This window comes from Octodon degus, unplaced genomic scaffold (genome assembly GCF_000260255.1).
Source record: "Octodon degus isolate 3935 unplaced genomic scaffold, OctDeg1.0 scaffold00166, whole genome shotgun sequence".
Taxonomy (NCBI): domain Eukaryota; kingdom Metazoa; phylum Chordata; class Mammalia; order Rodentia; family Octodontidae; genus Octodon; species Octodon degus.
In genome coordinates, this window is record NW_004524742.1 from 3,157,476 (window position 1) to 3,182,455 (window position 24,980).

The window sequence follows — 24,980 nt, forward strand, 5'->3', positions numbered from 1 at the left end:
CAAAATAAAATGAGTATGAGGAATGTCATATATCTATATTCTATGCACATTCACCTGTTGACATTTGCTTTGTCAGATGAGTATGCTACTCACTGTCCCCTCTTATTACATATATGTAGACGTATGCATACAGATGTGTGTCTATATAAATAAAATGTGTACTCATGGTTTTTTTTTGGCCAGCTCAGCCCACTCAGGGCATGGGACTGGCATGGCATGAGGTGCTGGGGATCAAACTGTGGTCCCTGCATGCTTGCCTATGCTTGCCTAAGCACATGCTTTAGATCCCTGAGCTATCTCTCCAGCCCAAATTTATGCACTTTAAATCTTGTATCTGTATCTATTTTTTTGACAAAATCACTTCCTTTAATATATTTTTCCCTCTAGTACAGCACACAATATATGATTAGCCATTAAATTTAGTCTCTTTATTCTCCTTTAATCTGGAAAATCTTGCAATTTTTCTTTGTCTTTATATATAGCATTGAAACTCTTCAAAACAATAATTCCATTTTAATAACCCAAATCTTTTTGGATTTTGTGTTTAGGACAAACATTAAGATGTTTCATAATGAACTCATTGAAGTTAAGAATCCTGTGCCAAACATAAAGTCAATAAAGTTATGTTCTCTAGGTGTTATACATATAGGAACTCTATGTCCATCGCTCCCCAGTGGTGATATTTATGTTGGCAACTATACTCAATTTATCTACTGTGTGATTATCAGTTTTTCTCCTACAACTATAAAAGAATCTGTTGATACAAAACTTAGTGCAAATGTACTAAAGAAGGAATGTTTCAATGTCTTGAAATTATTATTTTTCAAATCATTGTATTGGTCATAGCCACACTAGAAGAGCTCTAAACAATCATAAGAATTTCTCCCAATGTTCTCTGAATGCTTGATTTCCTCTAACGCTTCTTTCTCTGAAATGGCTTTGGTGCCTTTGAGAACATGGTAGCCTCTACTGAGTTTTCTTGACCTTCCCCAGTTGGGGATTGCATGTGAAGGACCTTTTGAATACAGTATGTTCTCTGCAGGTGGCTCTGCTGAGACAGTTACAAAATTCTGGAAACTATAGTGACCCCATGTTTACTGAGGAAAGTAATCCATTCGGAAGCAAAATCCAAATTTAGTCAAGAATGAATGCAAAAATATTGAAGCCAAAAACTCAATGCTTAGCCTCAGAATAAAAGGTTTTATGAGGCCCCAAAAGGACAGTTGATAAAAAATCTCAAAATCAAACTCAAAATATTGGGAGACATGATTCATTTGTGTTAAGGCAAGAGGGTTAGAATTAATACTCTGAGATGAAGGAGATCTGCATTTATGTAAAAACACCTCTGTAGCAAAGAAGTATGCTGAAAGAAGTCTTCCCATGCTCTGCTTGGGCTTTGAGTGGCTAAAGAACATGAGTCCGTAAAGAACCTTAGAATAGGTCGGGCAGTCTGTACCTAAGTAAACACAGTGCCACAGCTTGGATCTTGAATGTAGCAAAGGCTAATGTGTTGAAAACTTGGTCTCTAAGGAGGCCATACTAAAAAAGGGCAAAACCTTTACAAAGTGGTTCCCAGTGGAAAGTCTTTAGATGGTAGAGGTATACCCTTGGGGGGCGGGAGGGGCTGGGCCATGGATCCCTGGCTTTCTTCTTACACTCTTTTGCCTTCTGGCCAAGATATGAGCAGCTTTGTTGTACTATACCCTTCCTACCCTTGTTTTCCATATGACCGGCAAAGGTTCATGGACTGGAATCTCTCAAACTGTAAGTCAAAACAAACATTTTCCCTTTATAAATTAGCTGTCTCAGCTGTTTGTTATAGTGACAGAAGTTGACGACCTCAGGTATTCTTTATAGTGACCAAAAGATGATTAATGCACATAGTAAGAAGTAGTAGAAAGAATTAGAGTGAAAGTAATAAAAGATTTCTGCCTTGCATATTTGACTTAGGAATCATGTGTCAGTCTTGCAAAATGAATGCACAGCATAGTTTACAAAGGAAGAGATCCAATTAACTTCACTGTTTGAAATGTTTCCCACGGTGGAAAATATGTTTTATTTATATGTAATGTTGTAAAAATTATTCTAGCAACACATTGTATTGTAACTTCCAAACCCACTTACAAGATAAAAGAAAATAAGAAAAAATATGGATGAAGTTAATAAAGAATATCTAATTAGAAGTGTAATAGCATGAATTCTAGGTTTACTAGAGACTAAAAAAAAAAAAAAAATACCACAGCACGAGCTTAACACATCAATCATTTGAGGTTGTCTGACACTCTTGAAGAGGAAATCCTGGCTATTGAAAGCACATTGCTGTTTTAAGGTTAGAACATACTAAGAACAAAAGATGAGCACTTTGGATAGGAACCAGCTGGCTTCAGGTGACCCAAAGTGCATGTGTGTGAAGAGCACCAATACCACCAGTACCACTACTCAATTCAAGATAACAGATGCAACATTAAAAAATTACAGGACTTGATTTACTATGTTGGCTTAAGATCCTGATTATTTGTGTGTTTCTTTTCTATCATGTTCTTTTTAAATTTCCATTTTACTTTTTATCTCTTGAATTATAGTTATAAAAAGGAACAGAATTTTTTAAATAAAACTTGATAATTAAATTGTAACTTATCTTTGTTAGAAATATGCACAGAATTCTGTTGGAGTGATATGTTCAGTAAGTTTTAAAATGATCTAAACACAATAATCATCGGTCTATTATTTCCTCTACATTTTGCCTTAACTTTCGAAAACCTTCACACAGAGGGTTTTGTGGCAAGTAGAGAAATGGTAAACATAAAGTCAATAAAGAGCTTTCTAAAGAGTCAAACAAATGTTTAAGGAAGCAATCTAAAATCAAAACCTTATAAAATTTGAATCATAGGAGTAATCAGAAATAAAAATAGAAGTGGTTCGGAAAATGTTGATTTTGTACTTGTAAAGTATGCCTGGATCGTTAGGTTAAAGTCATGAAAATTAATTCTGCAAGCTTAAAACTCCAGTCATTGTTCTTTATTTAATGATATTGAGTGTTTTGTGAGTATAGAACTGTTACTAAGAATGATTTGGCCATAAGGCTAAAATGGCACAAAATATATACCGTAAGGTATTGTTGCTTTAATGGGGTAAGTCTGGATTCACCTAATAATAGCTTTGAACTTCCTGAAATAAAGTTTTGAAATGAAAAAAAAAAAACTAAGAATGATTTGAAGACATCACATAAAGAATTAATGTGCACCCTTTAAAGATATTTAAAGTGAAGCATTACATATAATAAAATCAATAGCATACTGCCAGAATAAAGGTATTCAAGTTGTTTACTTGATAAATATGATGAAGGACTTTGAAGCCCTCACGCACATCTCTGAACCATTACTGAGTACATGATTTAGTCATGTGAAAGCTCCACAGTGTATCCCCCATGCCATATAAAGAGATTCCCCTATTTGTTCTCATATGAAGATGTAAAAACAATAATATGAAATGTGCCCCTCTGTAACTAGTAGTCTCTATTTTCAATTCTAGGACATAGTTACAGTATAAAATAGGCAAAATTATAAATTTGATAATCAATCTTTGTAAATACATCACATTTATTTGTTGCTGGTATTCAGAGAATGTGAAAGTAAGATTAATTTAGCTGCTGCTTGCTTTTTTCTTGTTTTAAAAACCGTCAAAATAGCTTTATAGAGAAAAGCTTTGAAGAATGGTTTAAACACACTCTTTTTTTCTTTTTTTTTAAGGTTGGTGTCGCTTCAAAAATAAAAATAGGCACTCTTACTGGAACATCAGGAGTAATGCTGGGGATAAGCAGGCTTAGAACATACTTAACTATAGTAATCCTTCCCAACACACATAAAGATGAATTGATAACCAGATTTGGCATTTCAAATATTTTTTACCCAAGGCAAAGGCTTTAAGGTGTTTTCTTGGAATTAGAGAGTTTAGAGATGAAAAGGCTGCCATTTATTATTTTCTCTTTCTGTCAGCTTAGGACTTCTCTTTGCAATCTTGTTTATAATACAGGCACTTTCTGTTCTTAAATGCTTCACTTGTTTAAAAGATGTCCCATCAAAGAATATTGTAAAATCCGAGAATGTGTATTCTCAAGGTTTTGACTGATAATAGTCTGATAAAATGAGGTAAGATAATTTATTGGAGTGGGAACTTGGATTAGCATCAAAAGTAGTAAATTGTATAAGTAATCGGAAGTATAATTTGTTTATGCTTTTGAGCAAATCATAGTATTTCTCAATTCATCATTTCCTTATGAATGTGAAAAATTTTAGCTCATCTATAAATCAGGTATATTTGCAGATAAATATATCTTTCAATCAAACTATCCACATCAATTGATCAGCTAATCCTAAATATCTGAACTGTTAATATGAGACTATAAACATCAGGAAACATATTCATCAGGAAGCCTATTTATTTTCTTAATACTGGCAGCACTTTTCTAAGTAATGGCATCTTGAAAGGTCTTTGTCTAAAACAAGGTAGTGTCATGCCATTTTGCTGTAGTATTATCTCCAGAATATAACTGCAATTTACATTTTTCGGACTCATAATACAAAAATGAATATATGTTTAATTTCCATACTCCTACTTTTCTTGGGTTCTAGTGAAGAAAACAACTGTCCTTCGTTTAAAAATATGAGTATGTTGCTATTCCTCCAAAACCATAATATTTAAATGAAAAGCAAGCAGTCACTGGCCACAGTCAGGATGCAGTTTGTCCCTCCAGCATCCAGGTTGTGCAAGGCCATCCTCACAGCATGGCTCTCTGGACATTTAGCCTCAAAAACTCTTCCAATGAGTTTACTCAGCCTGAGGTATTTCTTTATTGTAAAAAAGAAAAAAATTAGTAAGCCTTCTTTTGTTATTATTTTTCACAGAAGAACACACATTGATTTGAATAATTACTGTTCAGAAAAACGGACAGAATATTTTACTTTATCACCAGATTATTTCTGATTCCAAATACATAAATTTAGAGTATACTTATAATGATAACTACATTGAATTGGGAGTCAGGAAGTCTAGCTTCCAGAATCGGAACCATCTCCTACTGTACACAGGCCATCTCACACTTTCAGTAATTCTACTCCGAATCAGAATTTAGCACAAGCTTTCCAGGCACAGCATAAACTAAACCTTTAAGCTTGAATTTTCATCTTTTCCCTGAGGATGTGTGGGTCACTAGTTTCCTGCGACGGTGGAGACCAGCAGTCAATCATAGCTCCCAGTACTCAGTACAATCAGGAAGGGAAACAACGGATCCTTTACAGGTTAATATGTTGCTGAACTATGATGTTCCATATATTCTGTGTTTTAAATGCATTTCCAACCTTATTATGGATTTATAGGGACTGAAACTCATTTTAAACTGAGGAACGTCTGTTAGATTTGATTATTTCTTTAACATGCTTGAACCTCCGTTTCTTTATTTTTAACAAGGTGAAACATTAATTCTTATCTTTGGGGCTTCTGTCCGGATGAGATGAAAAAATGAATATGAATCTTAAAGATTTTATTGACATCTACTCTTAGAAAAATATTCTCAATTATTTATTTTTTAACAAATTATTTCTATTTGGTTTCATACAGATAACACAGAGTTATTAAATTCAAGTATTAAATATGGAAAGAAGGAAAAAAGAAATGGAGCCAATGTTTTTTAAGCACCTGACCACAGCATCATGATAGAAAAGCCAAGTAGTCCTTTGCATTCTAGCTGCTGAATAACAAACTTTCTCACTTCTTAAGGGAGGACAGGGCCTCAACACACCCCTTTTGCCTTTGAGAAGAAAATTCACCTTTTCTTGGTGCTATAAATTGTTGCACAAAGAAAATTATGCCAAACTAGAAACTCTAGTTTCCTCCTACCACCTCACTCCTGTGCTATTTCACCAAATTGTATTTTTACCTATATAAACCAGTTGTAGCTTAATTTAGGACTATCAATTTGATGCTACACCAAACTGTGAACAAAAGACTGCTATTCAAATTTTAATCCAGGTGGATATGTAGCTGAAATGCCACAAGAAATAAAAGCAGGAACAAAAAAAGAAACCTTCATTATGAATATAAGATAATTACTTTTCAAAAATCATTGCAGCTCCAGTCCAAGAAGGGGCCACAAGGTTTAATTGTGGGTGTGCTATTTACAGATTAATTAGGACATTTAACTTCATTTTTTATACCACAGAATTAATCCCATAAAAATTAGTGATCTCAAAGGAGTTAGTTGTCAACTCTGACAGGATCTCTTTGCCATAATCTATTAAAATGCTGCTTTTATCTTGTCTTGCCCGTGTCATATTTTATGGATTTTTTCATAAACACTGCCTATACTTCATAAATGTCTCAATTTTCTAGTCTATTAACATTACTTCAAAAGCAATTGATAAAAGAGTAGGGCATGCATGAAATAATACACCAATAATGTGAAGTGCTGGAGGCAAGAACAGTGGGTAGGATCTGCACAGCTTGTGAGCTGAAACAATGAAAGGATGTTTTATCTACTACAATAAAGAAACAAATGATCATTTTTGATAGTAGAAAAAAGATTGCTAGTAATTGGGCAAATGAAAAATGGGTTACACAGAAAATATAGCACATTTTGGAAATGATAACTGAAAATGAGAAAATAAACATCCACCAGTATCTATTTACATTAGGGGAAATCTTTTCCTTCTGGATACTAAAGATGTGGTATTCAGCTTGATTTTGCTTAGTTCTAGAAATGACAGCCTTTGCTTAGTTCTAGAAATGGCAGTGATATTCCCTTTGCATATATATTTTTAATAAGCATGTAATATATTACATATTGACTATAACAAATATGTGTGCAGTTTTTAATCATTATAATCTTATTTTAGTATTTGGAAATTAATTGTTCTTTTAATGTATGGATGATGGATTTGTGACATCTTATCTAAATTACTAAAGCCATAAGACCTAGATTTACACAATCAAGTGAGAATTTTATTGGGATTTGTACTGCAAACTCAATTTAACAAACTGACTTTTTAAAACTTGCTCAGTTATTATATATTTAGTTCAATTAAATGAAAAACAAAGGAGAATGGGAATTTAGCAAGGCACAGAATTTCTGACTTTTAAAAACTTTTATTCCTTGTATTTTATGATTTAATTTAGCTAAATAGAGCCAGACACAGTCTGAGCTTTCATTGTTAAGATCTCATGCTTTATAAATGGAGTGGGTTTAGATTCCCATATAGCTAGGAAGACCTAGTATTTGCTTATAATTATCCATAGTGCATTCTTTCATTCTTATAAGTATCGTAGTTTGGAAGACAACATACATGGTCACCCACTAAAGTATGCGATCAAGTAATATTAGGAGGAATATTTTGTGATCTATATTTTCATAAATTTCTTTAAACCTACACAGTACTATCTAAAATTGTGCACCTTAACATTAAGTTGAAAAAAATTCTTGATTTGTGATTTAGATGATTATTTTCTTAACCTTTGAAGTGAGATGCATTTTAATACTGCTCGGGTCAAAAAGTAATCTGGGATACCTCAGCGAAAATCATTGAGTTCCAAGACTTGGAAAGCAGATGATGCTTTTCTGGTACACTGAGCAAGGGTGACAGGAAGTTTCTGAACCTCTTGGTAGCGGACTACAAGGCAGATGGCGTAGTTGAGTAAAGTCGAGGACCCATGATCCTACAGGTCCCAAGAGATCAAGGGGATTCTATATTTTTTAAATATTGCGAAGAATGAGAGCCCAGTCCTTCGCACTCACCTGAAGAAACAGTCACCAGAACTATGGGCAAAACATCCAGAGCTGAAAGATAATTCACTTGAGAGTTTATATAGCGAATTAATTTCCGCCCATACCATAGGCCCACGTATTTCTCTTTTCTATTTCAGGAAACAGCATAAGGATTCACCGAGATGTTCACACCAAAAGGCGTAAGGATTTTTCATATTCCCTCTTTTTACTTCTGTGTCCGTCAACAGACCACGCCACTTCTGCTCCCTCTGCGGTCTACCTGCTGCCTTTCCTCAATCATAGTCCAACTTCCGCCATCCTTCTCTATGGTTTTGCAGTAGCAATGTTATCTCTCCACTTCTTCTCTTGTCCCATCAGTCACAGTTTATTATTCATATAGTATTAAAAATGATCTCATAGTTCTGGGGAGATCGCTTGGGGGTCTAAGGGCCTGCCTGGCAAGCACAAGGACCTGGGTCCTAGCCCCAGTAATGCATGTTGTGCCAGCCCCGGGGCCCCTGGCATGCCATGCCGGCCACCGAAACTTGGCGAGGTGGTGCATGCCTATAATCATAGGAAGCAGTGATAAGCCATAAAACTGGCAGGAGGCGTTTGTGTATAAGGTGGAACCATCATTAATGCCTTTCTCACAGGAGTGAGTTCTTGCCCCAAGGGAGCGATCGCCAGGAGAGCTGGTCCGCAGCAGGTGCACTTCCTGTTCTCACAGGCCTACCTGACCCTTCTGACTTCAGAGCTGAATCAGCAGAAGACCCTCCACAGAAGCCCAGTGAATGCTGTGCTGTGTTCTTGGATTCCAGCTTCCGGGACACAAAATAAACCTCTTTCTGTATTAGGCAGAAGAGGAAAGAGGAAGAGAGGAAGAGAGGAAGAGGAAAAATAAAAGGAGTTGCAGAACATTAGGAAGAGGAGGATTGGGAAAAAGAAGAGCAGGAGGAGGAAGAGTAAAGAGAAAGTGGGAAAAACACTGCTCTTGAGGCCAGGGAGATAGCTCAGTAGAATAAGTGCTTGCCTGGCCAGTGCAGGGCCCTGAGTTCAATCCCTGTTTCCACAAACAAACAAACAAACAAACAAACAAAGAACATTGCTCTGAGTAGAAAAAGGTGAAAAAAAAGAATTTGACAAAGTAACTATAGTTGAGAATGTAGACAAGGCTAAAAAGAGATTGAGGGAGACAAGCCTTGGTAGGTATTTTTCATAGTGAAAGAGGAAGAAGAGACAATGGATATGTGCTAATCTTTCAAGGAGTTTTGCTGTAAAAAAAAATTGCAGTTGGCAAGGGAAAATTGTGTACAAGAAATAAAAAAAGATTATTTTTAAATTTGGAGTCATGACTGCGTATTTAATGTTAACAGGTATAATTTGTTAAGGAGGATGAAAATGAACCCACAGGACAGTAGAGGACAGTTCAGCCTCCAAGCCTGAGATGGCCAGATGGGTGGGGACTGGAAAGGAAGTGATTGGTGCTCAGGAAGTTCAGCGTGGCTCAGTTGTCATCTAAGGCAAGGGACAGTCAATGGCCTGTCAGTTTGGAGACTGGATACTGGGAAGATTAAACAAGAAGCAAATCATCAGTTTAGAGAAAACAAGATATAGAATTGTCAGAAGAGTGAAAGAGCTGAAATACAAGGGAATGTAGTAGGATTGGGAAGCCTAACACCTGCTTGAGATTTGTAATCATAAATCTGATGTTTTCTGTCTGCACTGATGTTTTTCTTCAGCAACATTCAGGAGCTGGGATGAGGACCCAAAGTAGCAGGGTGGTTGAGTGTAGTAGTTTTTGGGATTTTGACAGAAAACAAAAACAAAAACAGTAGAGAGAAGGAAAGAAGTTAAGGATATAATTAAAGCAAGAAAGGCTGAAATATGGACAAGATAAGGAGGAATGTGAGCAAGTTGTAGTGGTGGAAAGCAGGCTAAACTACAAAGTTGTAAGGGCAGTAATTTTGGAAGCCTGAATGAAACTAAAATGTTTAAAGGATGTATAATGGAATAAGTGTGTGCCAAAATTACGATCTCCACAAAGCATCACATCCTTAGGCAAACTTTCCTTGACTTCCTGGCTTTACTTTGGCCTTCAGCTTTGCCTCATTATTGTAGTTACAGTTTTATACATATCTGTTGGATTGAGTTTGTGTCCTTTACTAAACTAAGCTCCATTCAAAAGGGACTATGCCTAATTTTTGTTCATGATTGTATCTGAGGCATAATGTATAGCAAATAGCAGATGCTCGGCAAAGATAAATCTAATGAGTTAATGCAGTCAGAGCTTCAGAAATTTGATATCAGGAAAAAAGGCAAAAGATGTTAAAGGCAACCAGCTGCTGAGGATGCAGGAAGGGCTTCTTTTAAAGGTCTACAGCTCAGTTCCATGGTCATGAGCTACCCAGCTGTGAAGGAACAACACTAAGCATCTATTGCCTAAAAGATAAAAAGAGATTGATTTAAAAGTTATCTTAGTAGAAGTTGCCATAAGATGGGTGAAAGATGGAGTGGGGTGGCTGTATAAAGGAAGGCAACTTTAAAGGTAGCTTTTCTGAGAAGCTAATTCTAAGAGCATAACAGCCACAGCATTTCTGGAAGTGTCTGACTAAGCCTATAGACCCAGGAGAGAAGAGGTGGGGCGGGGCATGAGAGGAGACGAAGTGCAGGGAAAGGTCAGTAGTCAGGAGGGTGGGGAGTAGCCCTGCAGTATTTCGAAGTAAGGAATTAGTTGGCCGTATTGTAATTAGATTCGATTCAGACTTAGGGCACTTAGAGAAGTGTGGCCAAGCCAAAGACCAAAGCACGTGGGGCTCTCTCGCACTGACCAGGACTGAAAATCTAGAATGCCAATGTTTAAGGGGGACTGTGCTTTCCCCTTATACTTGTAGGTGTCGCTCTTGACAGATATCGTACGATAGTGATATACAAAAGTTGAAGAATCACCACTAGGGAAGATTGCATTCTGTTTCCATTTTAATTTTGTACCAGGCAGGAGCACCATTACATTCCTTTCGCACCCACCCCCATATGCATTTACAGTGCATATTCTTCATTTGTCTTGTTAAGACCTGCATGTGAGGAGTGATTTTATTTCCCCTCACTGGATCATCATTCATCACAGAGTAGGACACCTCTGAGAAATCACTGAATTTCATCTTCCTGTCACAAAGGAATTTGGTGCCTCACCTCTCACAATCCCATTAACTCCTTCAGGCCAGGAGGACACTGGTCAGCATTTTGGAGAAAGTCATTTACTAAAAGGTGTCCTTGTGGCCAGAGGGGCTTCACCCACATCATAGGCAGAAACCACACATTTTATTGCTCTTCTTCAGTGTTGGAAACAATTAGGATTAATTATATGTTTTTGTGTGGAAGTGATGATATGAATTTCAATGATATACAGGAAAAGGAGAGAAGCCTATTTTTTAAGTGAATAGTTCTGGTTTAGGTCCATTATAACTGCACACTGTCATTATGAGATATGAGGAGATAACTGAATTATTCATATTATAATTTTATTTGTATTCTATTCTTTATTTTTCCTGTAAAATGTCTCTATTTGTTACTGAAAGTAGCATGTTTTATAAAGAGATTTATGTTAATTACACAGAAAGATGCCTTAGTCAGAATAGCAAATTCTATGGTGAATTTGTTTTCTAATGTGTAATCTCTATGGTGTAGAATATTTCTTGCTAATGGTTCATGCCATCTATATATCTAGTGATCTTTGAACTCTGTGTTCATTATTATGGTTATAGCTGTACCCAAATGGCAGCATATTATTAAAATATGAGGTAATGATTGAAGAAACTAGATATAATTATGCTTCTAAAAGAAAACAAACCTTCTAGGAGTAAGTTTTTAGAGGCAAAATAATACCTTTAAAATGTTAGGCTGAAGTAAACACATTATGACAGATGAGAAATGCCAGATTCTCAAGAGGGGGAGAGACTGAACACAGTGTCAAAGAGCTATCTCAAAAAAAAATGGCTTACTTCAGAAGAATATAGATGAAAAAATGTAGGAAATGTCCTAGGATTTCCTTTTATTGATTTGAATTTTTATTACCCAAATAAATAAAATCCTTTTTATTTCAGTGATCTCTGAAGCCCTGATCCTACCAGTGAATAGAGTCCTTATGAGCCTTCCACTGTTAACTTTCAGTCCAGTGAACCCACTTCTGTAAATGAAAGGCAGGAGCCCAGAACAAGTGATGAAGACGACTCTCTGCCATCAAATGAGCAAGTCCATCACCATAATAGTCCTAAGCAGTTAGTGTGAAAACAGGCATCAAGTTTGTTCAGATGGAAGTGCAGAAATACTGTACTACCTTGTGACACAGCTGGGAGGGCTGAGCTGCAGTCTTGTCGACTATCAGGCGCTGATCACTGATCCACTGAACATCTGTCTAGAAGGAGAAATGTTCATTATCATTGAGGACCAAGTAAATAATCTATATTTGTAGTCTATTTTTAAGTGTAGTAAACAGCTTACTAATCCTGCCAGGTATCTAAAGGGTGTTTACTTTGGATGCAGCTGTGAAGAATGTGTTTCTTTAAGATAAATTTTTCCCAAATATTATTTAACAAAAATTACTTATGCAAGTGTGATTTGGGATTGCATGACCATTTAGATATTTATGATGATATATTTTAATATATACTGGTAGTTCTTTTAGAGTAGATTTAGAAAGTACTCCTGAAAAAGAGGAAATAGAAGTATTCATATTAAAAAAAACCAAGAAAACTAGTACTAAATATTGTATCACAGGAAAGGAGTAACTGTGGCCAAATTCAGAAAAGAAAAAATGAGCAAAAAAAAATAGCAAAAAAGAACAATGTGATATAGGAGAGGAAATAAAGAGACGGAGACTGGCTCAAAAGAGGAGGACAGTAAGACCCAGAGAAACACATTTGCGATACGATTTCCATTCATCTCTATCAAAACAGCATTCTTCATTTCTGACTGTCATCCATAAGGGGACAAGCTCAGCAATCTGCTTTAAGCTCTACGATACCAAAATATTATCATTAGTACCTGAAGTATTAGGAGTAAGTCTTGGAAAATTGGAAGTGGGGCAAGAACATTAATAGATAGTAAATAAAATAATTTTCCCTTTAAATTAATTTCTACTTTCATACTAATATTTATCCAAATATACAAAAAATTAAAATGGGAAATAAAAGCCAAAGACTAACAAATAACATGTCTCCATACACAAAGACAACTTAAGAGTGTGATGCTGTAGAGTGTTATCATAATTTAAGAATCTATAGGATGAACTGTGTTCCTTTGTTATACCTACTTGTATTGCAAATTAGTGTTGAATGTATTTTGCCCTGCTTATTATTGATTGGCAGGTTATAGACATGTTTTTATTTTAAATTATAAAATTATGAACACTTGCTATTTTAACGTAGAAATGGGGTGACTCACTATAATACTGTGCTTTTACTTCTTTAGAGATTAGGTTAATTTTCTCCTTATGGTTTTGCAGCTAAATACAGTACACACCATCCTATTGGTTAGTAATTTATATGTGCACGTTATTTATTTTAGACAAATTTGACTTATGTTGGGATTAATTACATGAAAATAGGATGGGTTTAATTATTTACTTTGCCTCCAAAAATCCATTGTAATTAGTCAGATTATGTATACTGGCAAAAAAAATCACATAAAGCAAAAGTGATAAACACCCTTACCCCTCTGGTAATACAACAATGGCATGCACAAAGGGCTGTGCTTTAAGTGGCAGAGGGAGGGACGGAAGTAGGTAATTATTTCTAGCAATGCTTTTACTGTTGTTCAAAATGAGACAGACTAACAGTGGCAGCAGTCATTTTGCTGAATCAAAGTCCATGTTAGTCGCATTATACACTGCCACAAAAGGTTGTTAAGGCTGGTATTAGCATGTACCACTGAGGACATTGGAAGGACTCGATCTGTCACACTAAATCGCCTTCTTGCCCTCAACCATTGAAGTCTCCAGCTCCTCTGACATGTTCTTTCATTAATGGCCTGGCCTTGACAACTGATCCTAATTGCCTCTGAACCGCACTTCATGTATTATTGGTGTCTGCCTGCCCTGGTTCATGTCAACAAGCCACAGCATGCACTGGATGTGCCCAGTGACTTTGCTAGAGTGGTGTTCACACCCTCATAGTCCTGAGCAGGGCCTTCGTCTTGCTGGGAAGGAAAGTAGAGAGCTAAAGTTCTTCCTGTCTCTTTCTAGCGATGCCTTAATGTTGATCTGTGCTGTGTACGTATTAAATTTATCTAACAGCTCAGTTAAACATTATACCAATTATGCAACACCATTAAGACACAGAAGAAAATGCTGACTTTAATTTGACCTTATTGTGGTAACTAGCAAAATTTGTGTTCACTGGAAAATGCTTTTTAACTTTAGTCAGTAAGGCTTACATTCCTTTTCAGCTTTAATTAGTACAGTTTCCACTCCTTTGTTTTTGGTTTTATGTAGCAATTTCAATCTGAAGAATGATAACAGTTACAAAAACATTTATAATGTGCAGTTTCCAGATATAAGTATTCATTAGACCAGAACTCTCTGAAAGCACAGTATTGAAGATTCAAGTAGAATATTTTAGTCTTAATACTTATCATCAGAATGATATTTGCCACAGTTTTTGAGAAGAAACTAACATAATCAATTTTCATGACTTACATATACTGAAAAGCCTTTATTTTGTTCTGGCATTGCAGGAAACATAAGGGACAATACAGGATATATTTTAATTTATAAAGTGATTTATTTGCTTACAGAAAAAAATATTTTAAAGTCCAATACATAATATTGGAGATGCTCTGATTTCTACCTTTTTTTTAAGTGTTTGAGGTTTAAAATTTAACTTATTCTGACAATTTTTCACAATTATATTTCTCTGAGCAATAATATAAGATTCTTTCCATCTTTCATCATTTTTATGTATCAAAGGCAGTTTTCTGTGGAGCCTTTTAAGCATGCAAGTTCTACCCATGATCATAAAAAATAAATCATAGAAGCTCTTTGGTGCTAGGTATCATTTAGCCTAATCTAGACAGTGACATTTGGGCCACTAACAGCATAATCATGGTTATTGCTACAAATTGCTCTATGTTTGAGTTTTAATGTTATAAGTAAATTATGCCACCAGATAAAATATATGTTTCTTTGGGAATTAAACATGTTTATTTCAGCAATGTGGACACAGAATAGAATTGTAGACTTTAGGCTTCTTTCATGTAGTAATACTGCCACCTTCTGAAGCTACGAGGAATTGTCCTCAAGATTAGGGGCTTCCTCTTGGGAGACTTCAGGTAGCCATTTGCAGTGATCCAGCAGCAAGACATTTTTAAGCCAAAGCATCTAAGTCAGTAAAGTATCTTGTTTTTACTATGTAGATTACATGTTTCACTTAAGATTTTAAGTAGAAATAAATATACATACCCAACATCAGTAAAAGTGTTATTTCTTCTTCAACTATTTTTGTAAAAATTGTTTGGATATTAGCACGACATTTCTTGGTAATTTAGGATTTTTCATATAAAAGCTCAGTTGACAGGAAGTTAATTCTGGTGTGAAAGTTACATAGCAAGAGGAGTTTCTTGGCAGAAGTGGGGCAGAGGGGACCACAGCTGGGATTGCAAGAAGGGGATGGCAAGTAGTTTCCTATCATTCAATCAGACAGGATGCCCTTCAGCAGAACAGCAAGCCCTCCTGATTCTTTAGAATTAGTGAGATTAGCATGAAGCACGTAATGCAGGATGATGGAATTTGTCATAATTTGCATTGTCCTGGAAAAATGCAGGTTGATAGAGCGATGCATCTTGGAGCATGTCATGTCCCACGGGCAGGTCACAGAGGAAGCTTGGCAGAAGTAATTTTGTGATATGTGCATCAGTTGCAAATGCTTCATAAGCTATTTGTCAAAATAAAATAAAATAAGTAGGAAGAGGTTAAGGAGATAGAGAAAGTAGGGTCATTGTAAATGTATCTCGAAGAATTGAGTATGCCATCCTCCAATACCACATCCTCAGTAGTAAACAAAAAATGCATACAGCGAATGATTTTGTTATCCTTATGGCTCTAAATTCCCAGAGCCTAAGACTTTTTTTTAATCCATAGTCTAACAGTAAAATCTTAGAATATACATGCATGGTTTTTCAAATAGTTATGCATGTCCCTTACAAAAATTATAACATACAGCCATATTAGGAAGCATTTTCTGAAAGATTGCTCTGACCTTTCTAATTTTCCAAAATAGTATATAAGAAAGAGTAACCAGTATACAGCTGACTAAAATCAACATGACAGTTACTTATCTGCAGCAGCATTTCTGGAAATGGGCATAAAGAATTCAGACAGGCAAAGGGAACATGCTTATTTAGCATAGCATTTCATAAATGAGAGGTCCAATGTCAGGTATTGTCCAGGATTTATTTATGGAGCACCTGAAAGATATGCCACTGTCTTTGACATTAAAAATTTTGTCTACCCAAGAACATTATAACTGGTGTTTATAGGTTATGTTATTTATCATTCCAATGTCTGCTTCCACTGCACGAAGACATTTTGCAATGTCTCTTTTATTTGTCTTTATATGTCTCAAACAAAAGATTAATGCTGGCAGTCTAGTAACACTGATCTTTTATGACAGTTGAACATTTGTGGGTTGAGGGTCTGATAAGAAAAAAAAAATTTAAGAAGTTTAAGGAAAATGAAAATATAATCACTGTTAGAATATGACTTGTAATAAAAAATGTTTCTTCTCACTACTGTCTTAGAAAGAATACTTACTTTTTCAGATTATTATAATTGTAGAATTAGGCTTTATGAAGGCTGAAATTATCGAAGAAACAGCTCAACATGAATAAATCTTTCAACACTCAGTTGAAAACATGACACACATGAAACTAATGATGCCCTACAATTATGAGTAAAACAAGAACTGTGTGAAATTTTTTAAAAGCATTATTTACTGAGTTCTATAATGTGAGAACAACTATGTAATGTTAGTCAGACCATTTTAAGTCGGTTTTGTTTGTGAAATAGCCTTTCATATAAACTTCATATTTTAAAACTTACTCTTCTATCTGTATTCTTTAAAACATTGCTTTCCAATGAACTGTTTTAATAATCAGCAATAAGAACTGCTTTATGAAACTAATTGACAAAACCTAGATTTTAATGAACACTTCCCCAACATATCACCTCAGAAAGATCTATATTAAAAGGTCTCTATTAAATCTCAAAAATATTTTTAAATGAATCCTCTTTGCTGTGTTATTACATTTTGACCCAATTTTAGCATTGTGGCTATCCCGGAAACTTCTGTAAAATATTTATTTCATTAGAATTGACATTGTAGTCTCCACTTTTGTTCTGTTATGCTACATTTTAACTATGTTTTCTGTTGTTTTGTTTTTGTTGCTTACAACTGTAAAAATAAAAATAAAACAGACACCTGTTGCTTGTCCTGTGATTTTTTTTTTTTTTTTTTCCTCACTGGAATAGGCCTGTAGTACCAGGTGATTCTCCTTGGTTAGGTTTTTTTCCCCCTTACTGGCAAAGCCATAGTATTTTTAGATAATCCTCAAGGGATAGAAAAGAAAGATTTGGGGCTGGTGAGATGTCTCAGTAGAATAAGTGCTTCCCTGGCAAGCGCAAGGGCCTGAGTTCAATCCCTGGTTCTGCAAAAAGAAAGAAAGAAAAAAATTCTAATGAACTTCTTGTGAATTATTATTCGGCTTCTAAAAAGAGGAAAACAACTTTTAAGTCCCCACTGCTCCAAAATTTTTGTACACAAAGAATTTATTTTTGTATAAATTTTTATTTATTTACTTAATCTGTTTTACATTTTGAGATTTTTATGATTTTTGTTTTAAAGAAAAATAAGAAATAAAAACAATGACATAAAATATCAAAACAAGAGCAGGCCTGCTTAGGCAGGTGCAGGGACGGGGGTTCGATCCCGGGTGTGCCACGACAGTGCCACCCCCAGGGCACACTGAGACTGAGATTGAAACTGAGTATGGGGGCACACTCCTGTAGGTCCAGCGCTTGGGAGGCCGAAAACAGGAGGATCACTACGAGTGCCATCTGTGTAGTGAGACCCTGCAGACCCTGTACTAAATACATAAATTTAAAAAAATTCAAAACAAGATTGTCGGACAGTAATGATGGTTAAAACCGAGTGAACTTGGCAGTGCTCTAGATACATCCATTTTTTGCAGTGTCCGTAAGCTTTCCATTGTTACTCTAGCTTGTGACCTGTAATCTCCTGATTCTCATTTAACTCTTGATACCTTACGAGCTGCTCATTAGTCATGTTTCCCTCGGTCAGTTTGTGCTCCCGTGGTTTGCAGTGCTCCTCCTACGTCCTTGGAAAACGCCACACAAGAGTTTATTTCCCACAGGGACGGAGGGTGGAGTGAGCAAAGGGCCCAAGCAATGAATTCAGAGGACCTAGTCCAGAGTGAATGGTGCTGCCGCTCGGCGAAGGAGCCTGAGGCTGAAGAGGAAGCGAAAGGAACTGGCTTCTTACCGCGCTCTCCTCACGTCCAGGCTGCATCCGGGTCTTAGGGACTGCCAGGAAATTCACTGCAGCTGCGTTGTGGAAGTACGCGGTGATCCTCATGCTAACACAAGGGCATCTCGTTATTGGTCCTGTGCACTTCGTCTGCGATGCAATCCAAATCACTAATTTATTTGAGAATAAGTTGTTGGTTTTTGCCCTTGAGGAAGCACACTATCCTTGTTTTCCTTTTTGGTTTCACTAACGTGTCGAATCAACTGAATGCCTCAAGGGTGTTTGGATCTTTTTCTATTTTGCCACAGCTTCAGTAGGAGACTTTATGAGCTTTTACTTTCATTTCGGATAATCTTTCAAGGATTATGTGGGGTAGAAAAGAAGTCTCAAAGGAAAACGAACTGAAAATAATGATTGAGTATGCCACAGAGCTCCTAAGAAAGCATGGGCCGTAGAAATCTACTATAGGTATTTCAAGACCAAGATGTAGACTTCCTTGAGTAAAAAAGAACGTTAGGTAAGTGTCCACTGTCTAAAGAATATAGAGAAAATAATAACTTAATTTTTATTGAAATTTTAAATTAAAAAATCAAATTAAAGAAAAAGATTTGAGAGCTATAAATTCTTTGGAAACAATTGTTACTAGTAGATAAAAAGAAAACACGACTAAATCTTTCTCCTCACCAAGTTAGATGTTTCTAGAGCACCTAAGTGTACACTGATTTTTAAGGATTCATCCATAAATTTCTCTCTCATATTTGTCATAGGTTACTACTCTTAATACAAAAGTCATTGTACTTTTATTTTAGCTTAAATTGTCATACAAGCCCTGAAGTCTTTATAGTAAAATGATAGGGAAAAACTGTTCTTTCCCTCATCCATTTTTACTTTCCCAAGAACACCAATAAAAAAAAGGTAGACAGACAGACGGGTGGACATGGAAGGAGTAATTGGCTGCTATAAAATAACTTACATGTATAATTTATAGTATATATCATTTTGAAATTATAAAATAAACAAATAAGAGTGACTTCTCTCACTTTTTTGGTTAATTTTTAGAGCAGCATTTTGAGAGCCCAGAAAATACTTGTAGTCTTAGTTTATGGCATGGTTGAGGTTCCTTGGAGTATTTCAACATAAAAATTTAACCTGATGAAACATCTTACCTTAGAAAAGAAAAATGTAGAGGTTTTTAAAAATTCCTTATGCATTCCTCAGAAGAATTTCTTTTCATAAATTGATATGGAAAAAGCATTTTTGTAAATATGTGATAAGATCACAGTGCACACGTACTACGTTTGGGTGTTGGGACTATTGGCCATCATATGTTAATTTGAATGGATTGAGAAATGCCTAGCAGACCACGTAGCACACTGCTGGTGTTTATGCATGGCTGACCTTAGACCAGGAAATTTAGGGGAGAAGGTCTGCTCCAAATGTGAATTGCATCAACAAATAGGCTTAGAGCTTGGATGGAATCGAAAGAGAAGGAAGAAGGCCATGTTCTCATTTTGGAGAACCTTTAAGAGTGGGTCTGTCCTATGTCGGGGCTTCCTTTCAGGTTGGTCTCCAGGTCTCTAGCTGCTTCAGCCTTCTAAGACAGACTCACATGTGTGACGATTGTTTCTACATTCTCTTGGGCTCCAGGGATGGAATACAAATAACACATTCCGAAACTTATGTTTAATGAAAGAAGAAAACAAAATGTTTTATTTATAAAATTAGATAATTTTGTGTAATTCTTCTATAAATTCTTTATATGTTTCTCCCCTAAGTTCGCTGGCCTACATGTCAGCCATCCACCTAGAATTGTGCTATGTAGTCGGCTAAGCATTTCTCAATCCATTCAAATTGATGTATGGTGATCAATAGCATCAACACCCACATGTATTAAGTGTGCACTAAGATCTTACTACATTCTTACAAAAATACCGTTCCAATATAGTTTTATTTATACAAAGCAAAGAGAAAGATAGCTAGAACAATCATCAGTGTAACTCATAAACAACCATTTTTTTCATTATAAATTTGCTCTACAGTTATTCTGGAGTAAATAGTTTTCCAGGGCATTCAGGAGTTGTCTCAGACCATGTGTACATATGCGCTCGTGTGTGTGTGTGTGTGTGTGTGTGTGTGTGTGTGTGCTATATGCCCAAAGACTAAAAGTAAACATTTTTCCAGAGACAGTGGCCTTTGCTTCCACTTGAGTTTGAAGGTATTTTCGTGTGCTGTTGATAGGAGTTTGGAGGGTCCCTCCCTGGGCTTTGAAAGCGAGGAAGGGTGGTATGTGTAATGCATCACTCAGGAACACCCAGAGAATGGGAACAGCTGGTAACAAGAAGACAGAAAGCTTGCTGATGACCAGAAAACATAGCTAGAGGGATAAGCAAGGGCTAAGGAAAGAGTGTTCTGATGCACAGTCAAGCAACTTCGCTGGGAGAAAACTCAGACCGAAAATGAGGAAGAAAGTGAAACTGTATGGTTTTCAGACTGTTAGAGAAACTGGTTAGAAGCCAAAGCTCAAATCCACAGAGACTCAGTACCATCCTTGTGCTATGCTCAGGAGTTTATTATTTAATCCTCATGGCCATTCTTTTATTGAAAATTGGTACCTTCATTTTCAGGTACAGAAACTGAGTTTTAGAGATACTGAATAACTTGTCTGAAAACACTTCTGATATCCAGTGCACTAAAGATATGAATTTGAAGGAGTAAAGATATTATTGAACTCCATGTGACTTCAAACCTTTGCTTGTATATAGTATTTTTTGAATTTGTGGGTAAGTAATCCAATGGAAAGGTTAAAACTATGTTTTTAAAAAAGATTGCTTTTAGAGACTGAACCGTGCAGTAAAAATAATAAAAGAAATAATGGATTGGATGCTTAGTTTTATATGAGAGAACAGAAGAACTAGAAATAGTCTTTGAGAAACAAGTACTAAAAAGTTAGATATTTTATAAGTATCATGTTCTTTAGATAACATGAAATACCTTTGTGTGGCATAAAGAAATGGATTTAATTGAAAACAACCAAAATCCCTAAGGAAATTACGTGTTGGCTATGACTTGTCTTGATAGGGGGCAGTGACAGGCTGTGGCAGGCTCCATAGGACAGCTCCAGCAGTTGTTTACAGCACTCTCTTCCGTGAGTGTAACGTCCTCTATGGGAGTCACTTCCTGTCTCACACATGATAGTCAATAAAAGTGTTAGGGATGAGCCAGGTTGCGGTACATGCCTGCAACCCCAACATGCTGGGAGGCTCAGGTCAGAAGATCTAAATTCAATTCTAAGCCTGTCTCAAAATAAATAATGAAAATGGGGCAAGGGGACTGTGGATGTAGCTCAACGCTAAGACTCTCAGGTTAGTTCACAGTAACACATACACATTTTTTAGGGATAAATGACTATCTGAATTAATTAATCTTTTTCCTACTTAGTCTAGTAATTCATTAATGCCTTCTTATAAGGGATGCCATTTGAACAGCAGGCCAGTGTTTTAGACAAAAGAGTTGATATTGAGAATTCATGATGTGGCTAGAAATGAAAATGAGTTTCCTGGCCTCCATTCCCCTGCTCTGGCCAAGAGGCACATATCAGTTTGCTCATATTTTTATTATTATAGGAAAATTTATTATCAGCATATATTTCATGAATATTAAAATTACTTTGGGGGCACATGCCTGTAATCCCAGAAATTAGGGAAGCAGAAGCAGGAGTACCACAAGTATGAGCCCAGCCTGGACAATTGCATGGCTGAGCAAGATCTTCTTTCAACAATAAAAATATAAAGAAACTTTAAAGGACTGAGGATATAATTCATTGCAAAGTCCTCAAGTTAAAGCCAAATACAACAAAACCAAAACAAAACAATAGAAAAATCTAGTTATTTATGTCAAATGTATCAGTAAATCCTACATATTTAAATAATAGATTTTAGATGATATTTTATTGAGTCTTTAATTTCCTAAGCTAGCTAGGGGGCTATTCCTTGGTAATTGTTGTAGAATGGGTTGTAAATGTTTGAAGTTGTGAAAGGAAAAGATAATGCATTAGGCATAACAGCATCGGCCTGTAATCCTAGTACTTGGCAGACTGAAGCAGAGGATCATGAGTTCAGCACCATCTTGGGGAATTTACCTCAAAATAAAAAGTGCTGGGTACACTGCTCAGAGGCAGAGCAGTTTGGGATTTTATTCCCTGTACTGCAAACAAATAAATACTTGAATACATAAATGGAAGGAGCAATGAAATTTACTCATGAAGTTTATTACTAAGAAGTGTGATTAAAGGAATAAAACTTAGATGTCTTTCTGACTTTTCAGCATATTGACTCAAAACTGTAAATAAAGTGATAATAAAGGACAGATGGACAATCATTTATGTATTTCAACACTGTATTCTGTATTTGAGGAAATTTTTCAATAGAGGGTATAGAAAAATAATTACCTATCCAACAAAGATATGGAGAAGTAAAAAATTTGCTACAATATCTGAGGTTACTTGAACTTTAAAAATTTTATTACTTGTACTGATAATTATGATTAAAATTCACATAATTATGAGAATTATGAGAAAATTCATAGAATTCCCATTCTCAGTGAACACAACATAAAAAAATTTACCTTACCTATTTAATAATGCTTTAAGTATTATTAAAATACCTAAAATTTAAATTTAAAGTTGTTTTTTCTAGCATATTTAAAATAAATTGGTAAACAGTTCTCTGTAGTTATAAAAATTCAATATGAAGGTAACACAGACTTCACATTTGGATTATTACTACTAAGGCTAATCTATTAGAATATAGGAACAATTTGATGTTATAGTCTCAGGCATCAATGTATTTTTTCCTCTCTATCTTTTAAAATTCTCATCGCTTTTATTTATTTTATTTATTTATTTATTTATTTATTTATTTTTTGTGGAACCGGGGATTGAACTCAGGCCCTTGCGCTTGCCAGGGAAGTGTTTATTCCACTGAGCCATCTCCCCAGCCCCTCTCACTGCTTTTAAAATTTAGGTTAAATCTATAATACTTTCATTCTACCTTTAAGGTACAAGTCACATTTTCCTTCCCTAACTTTCTTTCTTTTTCTTTCTTTCCTTTCTTTTCTTTTTTTTTTTTTTTTTTTTTCCTTCGGAACCGGGTATTGAACTCAGGCCCTTGCACTTGCTGGAAAATCGCTTATTCCACTGAGCCATCTCCCCAGGCCCTCTAACTTTCAATATCACTTATAGGTTAAAATGTTTTTGTCTTTAGTTCCAGAAGCCTACTAAAAATGTTTAAGCAAACAGTAGGAAATATAGTACTGTTGTGCTGTCTTCTAAAACCTCAAGGCAGGAAACAGCTATCAGAAGGTTGGTAGAATTTAGAACTAGAATCAAAGGGCCAGCTAGATAGCTCAACGGATTAAAGCACCTGCTTAGGTAGACACAGGAAATGGGGTTCAATCTTCGGCGAGACAGTGAATGAGACTGGGTGTGTTATCACAGGCCTGTAATCCCAGCACTTGAGAGGCTGAATACAGGAGAATCACTATGAGTCCAATCTGTGCAGTGAGACCCTGTAGACCCTGTACTAAATACATTAAAAAAAAAAAAAGAACTAGAACTAAGAACTAAAACCAGAATACTCACGGCACCAAAGATTGAAGTCATGTATTACTAATCGGTTTAGGAAGCTACAACAGAAGACCCTAGACTGGATTACTAAAGAAGCAGAAAAAAAATGTTCTCTTCCTTACAGTTCTAGATGCTGACAAGTCTTAAGATCAAGGCTCCCGTCAGCCCAGTTTCTAGAGAGGGTTCTAATCCGAATTTATTGATCTTTCACTGTGTATCTACATGGCCTTTTCTCTGTGCAGTGTGGAGAGAGATTATCTGCTTTATAGTCTTTAATCCTCTTGAATTAAGAGCCCCTCCCAATTGAGATGGTCCTTATGACTTCTCTTAATCTTAATTTCTTCTTCAAAGCCCTACTTTCAAATATAGTCACATGAGAACAGAGAGCTTCAACAGTCATTTGGTGGGGTGGGGGAAATAATTCAGTCTATCTTATCTCTCTTCCTAAGTACCAGGCTTTATTATAAGCACTTCAAATATATTGCATCTTTAATTCTCAAGACACTATAAAATATGTACAAATTTACCATCACTTTATACATGAGGACAAGAAAGCAAAAGATAGGAAAAAAGTAAATAACTTGCTTGACGTTACATTATAGAGCTTAGTAATGATGGCATGAGGATTACACTCAGCTGCCTGTTTCAGACCTACACCTTGAACCCTGAGCTACTACTGCACCAAAGCTGGCAGCCTCCAGCTTCGTCTGTCTCTGGGTGTTCAGATCATCCTGCAGCAGCGCCTCCTCTGCTTCTTCCATCCACACAGAGAAACACGACTGACCTTCCTCTGCAGGATGTCCACTTGTGTGGGAAAAAGTGCCACTGGCACCGTAGGTCAGCCCTGCTCTGCATAGTGCCTGATAATATTGTTTAAAGAGTGAAGAAACAAATGGCCACTGCATTTTACACTAGTGGCCCAAAGGGACAGGTCGCATGCTCTTCGCCTTCATGCCCCTTGTCTTGCTATTCTCCCCTGAAACGCCAACTTGATTGAGATGCTTTCCTTTGAAGTAAGTTTAATTGGATGGTTCATTTTTTATCAAATATATTTTATTACTTTCTA

The 24,980-nt window shown here is 36.0% G+C and overlaps 1 pseudogene; it reads right to left on the reverse strand.

The window, feature by feature from the left end:
• Positions 1–18,399, reverse strand: part of LOC101569946 — a 57,619-nt pseudogene extending 39,220 nt beyond the window's left edge.
• Positions 18,400–24,980: the final 6,581 nt, after the last annotated feature.